Below are 7,929 nucleotides of genomic sequence, written 5' to 3'. Positions count from 1 at the left end.
CATTGAACTTCTATCCGAAGCCATTACTCTTGGTATTTGTAGGTTAGTTGCACATTTGGATTCACAGTTAGTGGTATAATAGCTGAATAATCTCTATCTGGTTAGAAATCCTACTCTGCTTCAAAAGTGTTGAAAGGTGCGAATTCTTCCAGTTTTATTCTCTTTTTTATGGTCATGTTCCAGGGAGTTCCAACACATTGGCTAGTTCATTAGCTAACTAAGTGTTATATTAGCATTTGTCACATTAATTAAGCATTAATACAAGCATGCATGTACATAAACATGGAATTGAATTCAGACCATTTGAAGCATAAGTAAGAGCCAAACCATATGTATATAAAATAGATAGTTGGTACATCATGTTCAAAAAAGATGTAGTGTCCAAAATAAGGCTGCATGGCCATCATGATACATAGTCTATACATCTGAAGGAATAGATCTATATATTCATAGCTGGTACAAAAAGGGAGGAGACTATCATCTAGTCATCTCGAGGTGCATGAATCTCATGATAATAGACTATAGCATTCACCGCCCACCTCAGTAGCTGGACAAAAGGACATGGTACACTGACCACATGACGATGCAGTCTCTAAGGGACCTCCTTGACCCTCATCATAGGCACACCCATGGTTAGACCCTCAAGGTTCCTCCGCACCTCCTAACAGAGGTTGGTTTCCATCTAAACTACCTAAGAGACAACAGTGGCTAGCTTACCTAACAATAGAAACACAGGACACGACTAAGCTTACCGGCTAACCTACCTCACTACCTAAATTGATTGGCTAACCTAGAGCTTAGGGAATTCCTACCCTATTTGTTTGTCCACTCCGATATCCACTTTCTTGAGCGAGAGCATAGGCAGGTCATACACGTGCTACTGGTACTCTTCTATTCCTACGAACTGCTTACTTAGTATCTTCCCTTTATGACCCAGTCACTGGACTTCATCTTTCATGACCTCGAAATTCACAGACCATATGGAGTGTCCGGCGTCGCTCTTCTCTCCCGAAAAAGGCATGATCTATTGTAACATAGTTTGTTGATTCACCACCAGCATTTGAAATAGAAGAAGGGGTTTCACCAAATCGAGATAAAGACGCACCCTCAGCGCAAGTGGTGCCAATTTCATATCCTTCAGGTGTAGAGGAAAAGCCAAAGCTAGCAAGATTTTTTCCACCATCAATAGCACTTTCAGTTCTATAGTATTAGGATCCAAATGTGGATGCAGATTCAATCCCATTCATTAGGGATCTAGCTCCAGTGGAAGTAGCACCCCTTCCTACCCCAGTCAATTCAATTTACCTTTATGACCCAAAACCACCAACAGGAACCCCCTCACAAGAGGCGGATGCTTGTCCAAATCCGTTCATTGCATATTATCCAATTGTAGATCGAGATACAAATCCAATCGCAAAGCAATTTCAGATCCAAATTCAGATCCAGATGTAGCAATTCGAAAACGAGATCGAGCAGATACAGTTCCATCAATTGAAGATTCATTCAGTTACTTACCTTGATCCACTGCTATCGTATATCAGTGAAGCATACGAATCTGTCGATTGAGTTTACCAAATGAAATGGACGTGGTAAAAACCCCAGCATTTCCGCGACCACGCGATAAGAGTAGGAGTGCCCAAGAGGCCCCCGCCAATCTGAGACCTATTGCCAGTGTCTAGATTTTCAGACTCTTTCTCTGCCGCGATTCCTATTCTGGCTCTCCCACATCGGATTGGGCAAACATATTTTCTTTTCCTTGGGGGAGTTTATGTTGTTCTGAGCTGGCTATCTGTCCTTCCAGTTATGTGGGTTAACTGTTCAGCCCTCTCGGCTGTTTTTATTACGTGGAGGGGTTCTCTTCAATCTCAGTGAATGGAGTGGAGTGGCGCTGGTGCTCTCCTAATTGGGAAAGGGGAAAAATAAAACGACAACTTCTTGAAAGGTTTCGATATAGATGATGGGGCCCATAGGGGCTATGAAAAGAAGCATTGATAATGTAAAGATAGGGATCATGTAACTGTCAAACTACAACTCATTTCTTGGTTACATATTTCATTTGGTGCAAAATGAGAATTTGGAAATGCCCATAACATGTGTTTTCTTATTAGCATTATATAGTAACATTTTTTTGCATGTGAAACCAATGTTGAATAATCATACCTTGAGTTATTAATAAAAAACACATTGAAATACTTCCAATCTAAACTCTACTTATTTATATTTTCTCTCCCTTCCATCCTTCCTTATGACTAAAAGGAATAAGACCTAGAGATTCACAGTTGGCTTCCTGTTACACTAAAAAATGTCACCATGACCACTTACAGTTAGTATGGCTCAAATCAACAGTCATGCTACCCTCTTAGGCAAGTCTTATGCCTCTGCTATCCATCTCAAACTCAAAGAAGAGAGAAAGTCTTGTCAAAAATAATGTTTATCTCTGGGGTCGCAGGTTCTCTCTAGCCTTACCTGCGGGGACGCTCACAATGTTCACAAAAGGTGCGTCCTTGGACGCTCTGTATGTTAAGGGACAGGTGCGTCCTTCTGTAAAAGGAAAAATGCGCGAGTTTCATCTTAAAAAAGTTACTTGTGGTTACTTCTAGAACTTTCTAGAGGTCGGTTTGATGAATTGGATGCGCCTCCAGTTGGTTCATGTATCTCTATTAAGGAGGAACTTATCCCATCAATAAGGGAGCTATCCCACCCAAAGAGGGGGATTATCCCATTGATGGTGGACCTGAATAACCTCTTTACAGCACTATAAATAAAGACATTGAGCCAGAGGGAGGGGAGGTTGGAGCTATACATTTTCTTTGGGTAAATGCTGCAGGAATTAGGACTCCCATTTAGAACCTTGTGAGGAGAGATTGTCTTTGCTTGATTCTACTTGGAAGTGGGTGAGCTTTGTCAAAGTAGAGGAAAACCCTTGATGGACCCTGGGAGGAACTTGCACAACACCAAGGCCAGGTTGTAAGAGTTTCTTTGTTTCGTTATTAATACAAACTGGTTTATTTTTCTCAATAGCTTGTGTTAATGAGTTATTTCATGTGTTCCTTGGTCTGCATGTTGAATATATGTTTTATTATATGAAATGCAAGTGCTTGGTAATTGTTTGATTGTTTGTGGTTGCAGGAATTGACTTGAAGGAGGAGCTCATCCGGATCGGCAAGGACGGACTACAACAACCGCGTTTTGGAATAAGGTAAGCCTAAACACTTGTAGTTTTCATGTTTTAAAAGGTATATTTAGAGAAAGATCACTCCATTTTGTCTTGTTTGTCGCTAGAGAGTTTAGACTCCTAGGGAGGTCAGTTGTGTCCGCACAAACGACTTTTTCCGCCACGACAAATTGGCGACTCCGCTGGGGAATCCATTAATGAGAGAGTCTTTTCCTTTGTGTGAACTTTGCTCTGTGAAAATCACTTTTATTTTCTGGTTTTTGACTGTGAGAATTAGTATTTGGGTGGCTTAGCTTTAGATTTAGTTAGATTTGGTTTTTCTCAACTTTTCCAGAAGGACGCACCCTCTGAGTACTGCACAGTGCGTCTTTGGACGCGCTGTTGCCGTTTGCACAGAGCGGGCCCGCACCTGTTATAACGGGTTGCCTGCGTCTTCCTGTAAAATTTAAGAAAATTCCATTTTTTGCTTTAATTGCTTTTAATTTTGATTTTTCTTAGTGTTTTCTACCCAGATCCTTTAGTACCCTGTCAAGAATTTTCACCTGAACTTGTTTTGTGAGCTTTGAGTGTTTTAGTGGATTTCAACGAAGTTTAGGCCTAGGGTTTGATTTTTCAATAGGTCCTGTAGTGACTTTGACGGTAGAAAGTTGTCCAGCCTTAGATCTCTCTGGTTAGTCAGCCTTCTTAGAAGTCGGGCCTGTCGTAAAGTCTCCTTGTGTGAGCAGCTTGCCATTTAAGTTGTTTTGGGTCAAATTTCGAATTACTTGTTTATAAAGTGTTGATTTCCATTTTACAAAAGAACAAAAAGATTAGAGTTTTGTTTTGACTAGTTTTTGGTTCTGCAATAAGCTAGTCCTTGATTTGATTGTGATCAAGTAAAACACCTTAGAATAATCATTGTTGGTTTTGGCCTCGTTAAGATTGCTTAGAGTAAATTTACCTTTTAGTTTGCTTATGAGTGCATTTTCATAGATTTTAATAGTTGTTAAGATTGATTTTTGGTTATATTAGATTTATTTGCTTTATTAAAAGAAAAATACAAAAACATCTTCTTTAAAAGTCTTGTTTCAAGTAGCTTTTTGTTTTTGAAAGAGAAAAAGAGTTTTTTCGTGCATGTAAAGAGCGGTCATGTTTTTTATGCTTGGAAAAGACAAACGAATTGTTTCTTTGATTGTCTTCAATTAAGAAGTTGCTTTTATAAAGATTGCATTCTCTCAACTTTTTAGTTAAGCAATTCATCGAAAAAGTAAAGTAGTGGGTAAATCATCCTAGGTGCATTTTGTAGTGGTTTCGAGTCGAGTCAACACACCACTGGTTTCACTTCCATCACCTTTTGACTTAAGAAACAACCTTAAAAGTAACGCTTAAATTAAAATCAATCTAGTAATTTTTATTTTTCTAGGGCTCTGAAACACCAACATAGCTTAGGCTAGGGTCTTGGAGTAGGTGAGTACTTAACTCTCCAAGACTACAAAACCAAACAGATAGTTTATCTTGAGTAGATTAAATCCAATTGTTTCAGTTATACTCTGGGAAAGCTCCTCTTAAAGGAGAAGCACGAGCTCGTGTCCGAACCAGTGAGGGGATCATTCCTCCCTCGTTGGGAACGACGCCAGACAGTACGTATTACAAACGGTAAACCTCGGATTAACCATTGTCGAGGAGCCAGGGGTCACTTATCGGTAAACCTTGGATTATTGTCAAGGAGCCGGTAAGGGGATTGAGCTTGTTACTCTGCCCTTGCGTGCTGTCGGAGTTTAGACTGTTCCCCCAGGTGTAATTGTTGTGATTGGTAACTTTAGTGACCATAATCTTTAGGGTTCTACCGAGGTGACGGTGGAGGGAAGGTCCCACTGTACCTGGAGCAGACGTCGGTTATACTCACTTGGATTTTGGGGGTTCACTTCACTTCGAGACGGTTAAAGTGGAGGAACTTGTGCCGGTCTATTCATTAAGCAGGTTGTCGGGGTAACTGTTCCACCCGCCATTTCTGTACTGAATCCTGCGAGGTTGGGCCTAATCACCAACTAGCGCTTTTGGTCCGGAAGACTACTGTTTGTGTGTGGTTTGACGCTCTAGATTATTTAGGCGTGTGCTTCAAATTTGTTTGCTTCTTTAGAAGACTTTAGGTGGTTTGATTTGAAATTTTTACTTTGTTTTCGTGTGTTGTAGTTAAAAATCTTTAATTGTGGCGGAATTACCGAGACAGTCCCGTAGACTTCGGGGCCAGTCTCCTGAAGTTGTTTCTGTGGCCGAATTGTTGAGAAGATCCCGTAGACTTAGGGGATCCCTCCTCGAGACGACCCGGGTAATTTAGAAGGGTTAAAGGTCCTTGTAACTCCTCCTAGTGACAGTAGAGTAGGTTCACCTGAAGAAGGAGAATCTTCCTTGGTAGTCCATCCAGATTACCAAAGTTTAGAAACAGGTTACAATCCCGAAACTGTTACAGTTTCCGAGCTTGCTGGTAGTTTTTCATCTGCCAGTGAAACAGGCGAAGAACCTGAAATTTCCGAACCTGTTACTCCAACTTCTAGTGTCCCTGATTCACCGAGAATAGAAAGAATTATCACCGAAAATCTACCTTCTGGTTTGATTGCTATAGAAGAACTTGCTCCAGAAGAAGATATAGGTGTCTCTCACCTTGAAGGTCAACTTACTATTGATCTAAGGGAGCGTGAATCCATCTTTTACAGTCCTCCTAGAAGTACTTCTTGGTACCTTGCGTTAACCAATTTTTTAGACAACTCAGTAGGTTTTTCCACACCTCGTACTCCTTTTCCACCTGGAGGTATTCATACTCCTGTAAATATGTCTGGTCAGTCGTCCGTGTTTACACAAAGTCCTGAATCTTTTTTACACGGCGGTCCTTCTGTTCCCACTGGGTATCAGTCACTTTCTGGTACCTTTGCGGGGGCATCTCCTCAACCCATTGATCATGGGTTATTTGCTGGAAACAGTGGTAATATACCATTGGGTGTAGGAGACATTTACATGATGTCAGGTTCAGTTCCCGTTTCCCAACCTCAAGGTGGCCAATTACCGCCTGGGGGGCAACCGCAGTTAACGCCTGGGGGGCAACCTCAAGGTACACAAATCGTGTCTGGGGGGCAACCTCAAAGTCAGTATGTACCTATGGTGCAATACTTGCCTCAAGGTCAACCTCAGCCTCAATATGTACCCCAAGGTCAACCTCAGTATCAATATCAACCTCAAGGATGGCAACCTCAAGGATGGCAACCTCAAGGGTATCAACCCCAAAGTTATCAACCTCAAGGGTACCAACCTCAAGGTCAAGGTCAACCCCAGTATCAGTATTTACCTCAAGGTTATCAACCTCAAGGTCAATACTCAAGTCAAGGTTATCAACCGCCTCAAGGTCAGTCATATGTTCCAAGTATGGGAACTGCACCTTACAATTATCAATCCTACCCTCAATCTGGTTATGGATCTCAGTACCCTCAACCTGTTACGGGTCAGTACCCTGGAATGTTAGTGTGGGATCCCTCACAGGGTCAACAGGTGTTGCAGCCAAGTGTACAGATGCTTCCTCAAGCTGGACAACCCGTAGTTTCTGGTCCAACCCAGCAACCGCAACCTGTCCAGCCAAATGTTCAAACTTCTGTAGCTTCGGTAGTTACTCAGCCGTCAATTGCACCTAGTACTCCATCTCAAACGGCTGCTGCAACTACCGCTACATCTACCATACTTACTTCTGGAGTATCGACGGCTCCAGTTTCTACTGTCCCTGTTACCACACCTCAGACATCTTTACCGTTGTCTGGATCTACGATTCAAACCACGGTCCAGATGCCTGTAGGTCAGCCTGGTATAAGTACGGTTGTGACTACTCAACCTCAATTTGTTCAACCTCCGTACCAGGGACAGTACCAACCTGGGCAAGCTGTCCAACAACCGGTTTACCAGTATCAACCGTATCCTGGGTACACTTATCAACAACCTCAACAACCCCAGTACGGTCCGGTTAATCCTGGTTTTCCAGGAGGATATAATATCCCAAATGCGACTCCTGTTCCTAGTTATCCTGGATATCCTCCTCCTGGGGCTGGTATTGTGACCCAGAGTTTTAGAGATCCTAACCGGCAGTTACCGTTTATTGCAACTTTGGATTTACCCGACTTGACGCGCCTAACGAACGATCCAATTCAATATCTTCAGTTCTGGCCGCCAATGCCAAATAAGTTGCCCAGTGATATACCCAAGTTCGAAGGTAAGTCTGGAGAGGATCCGTCCAATCATGTGATGACTTACCACCTCTGGTGTGCTTCGAATTCTATCTCAGATGATTCCATCCGCTTACGTCTTTTCCAGCGTACACTCATTGGTCTCGCGGCCAAGTGGTACATTGAGTTACCACGGGCCTCTTTTTACAACTTTAGCCAGTTAGCTACCTCGTTCTTAACTCACTTTCAGTTGCCGGTCAGATACGATAACGGCACGGAGTTATTAACTTCACTAAAACAATCGACGTCCACGTATATTTCTGATCACATTCATGAGTGGAGACGTCGAAGGAGATTAGTGAAAGTTTTTATCCCGGACCAAATCTTAGCTGAATGGTTTGTCAAATCATTATTACCGAAGATTACTGAAGATGTAGCTAAGGCCGGAGTAGTTACTGAGGAGCAAGTCATTGCTCAGGCACAATACCTTGACTTAGTTTACACTCAGTCGGGTACGTTACACGAGAAGATTCCGGATCTTCCAAAGTCGAATCAAATCGCTGCTGCTCCTTC

Source organism: Pinus tabuliformis, chromosome X (assembly GCF_031772625.1).
Source record: "Pinus tabuliformis cultivar Carrire ecotype Pingquan chromosome X, CPIR1, whole genome shotgun sequence".
In the NCBI taxonomy this organism is placed as follows: Eukaryota; Viridiplantae; Streptophyta; class Pinopsida; order Pinales; family Pinaceae; genus Pinus; species Pinus tabuliformis.
This window is presented reverse-complemented; position numbering follows the sequence as displayed.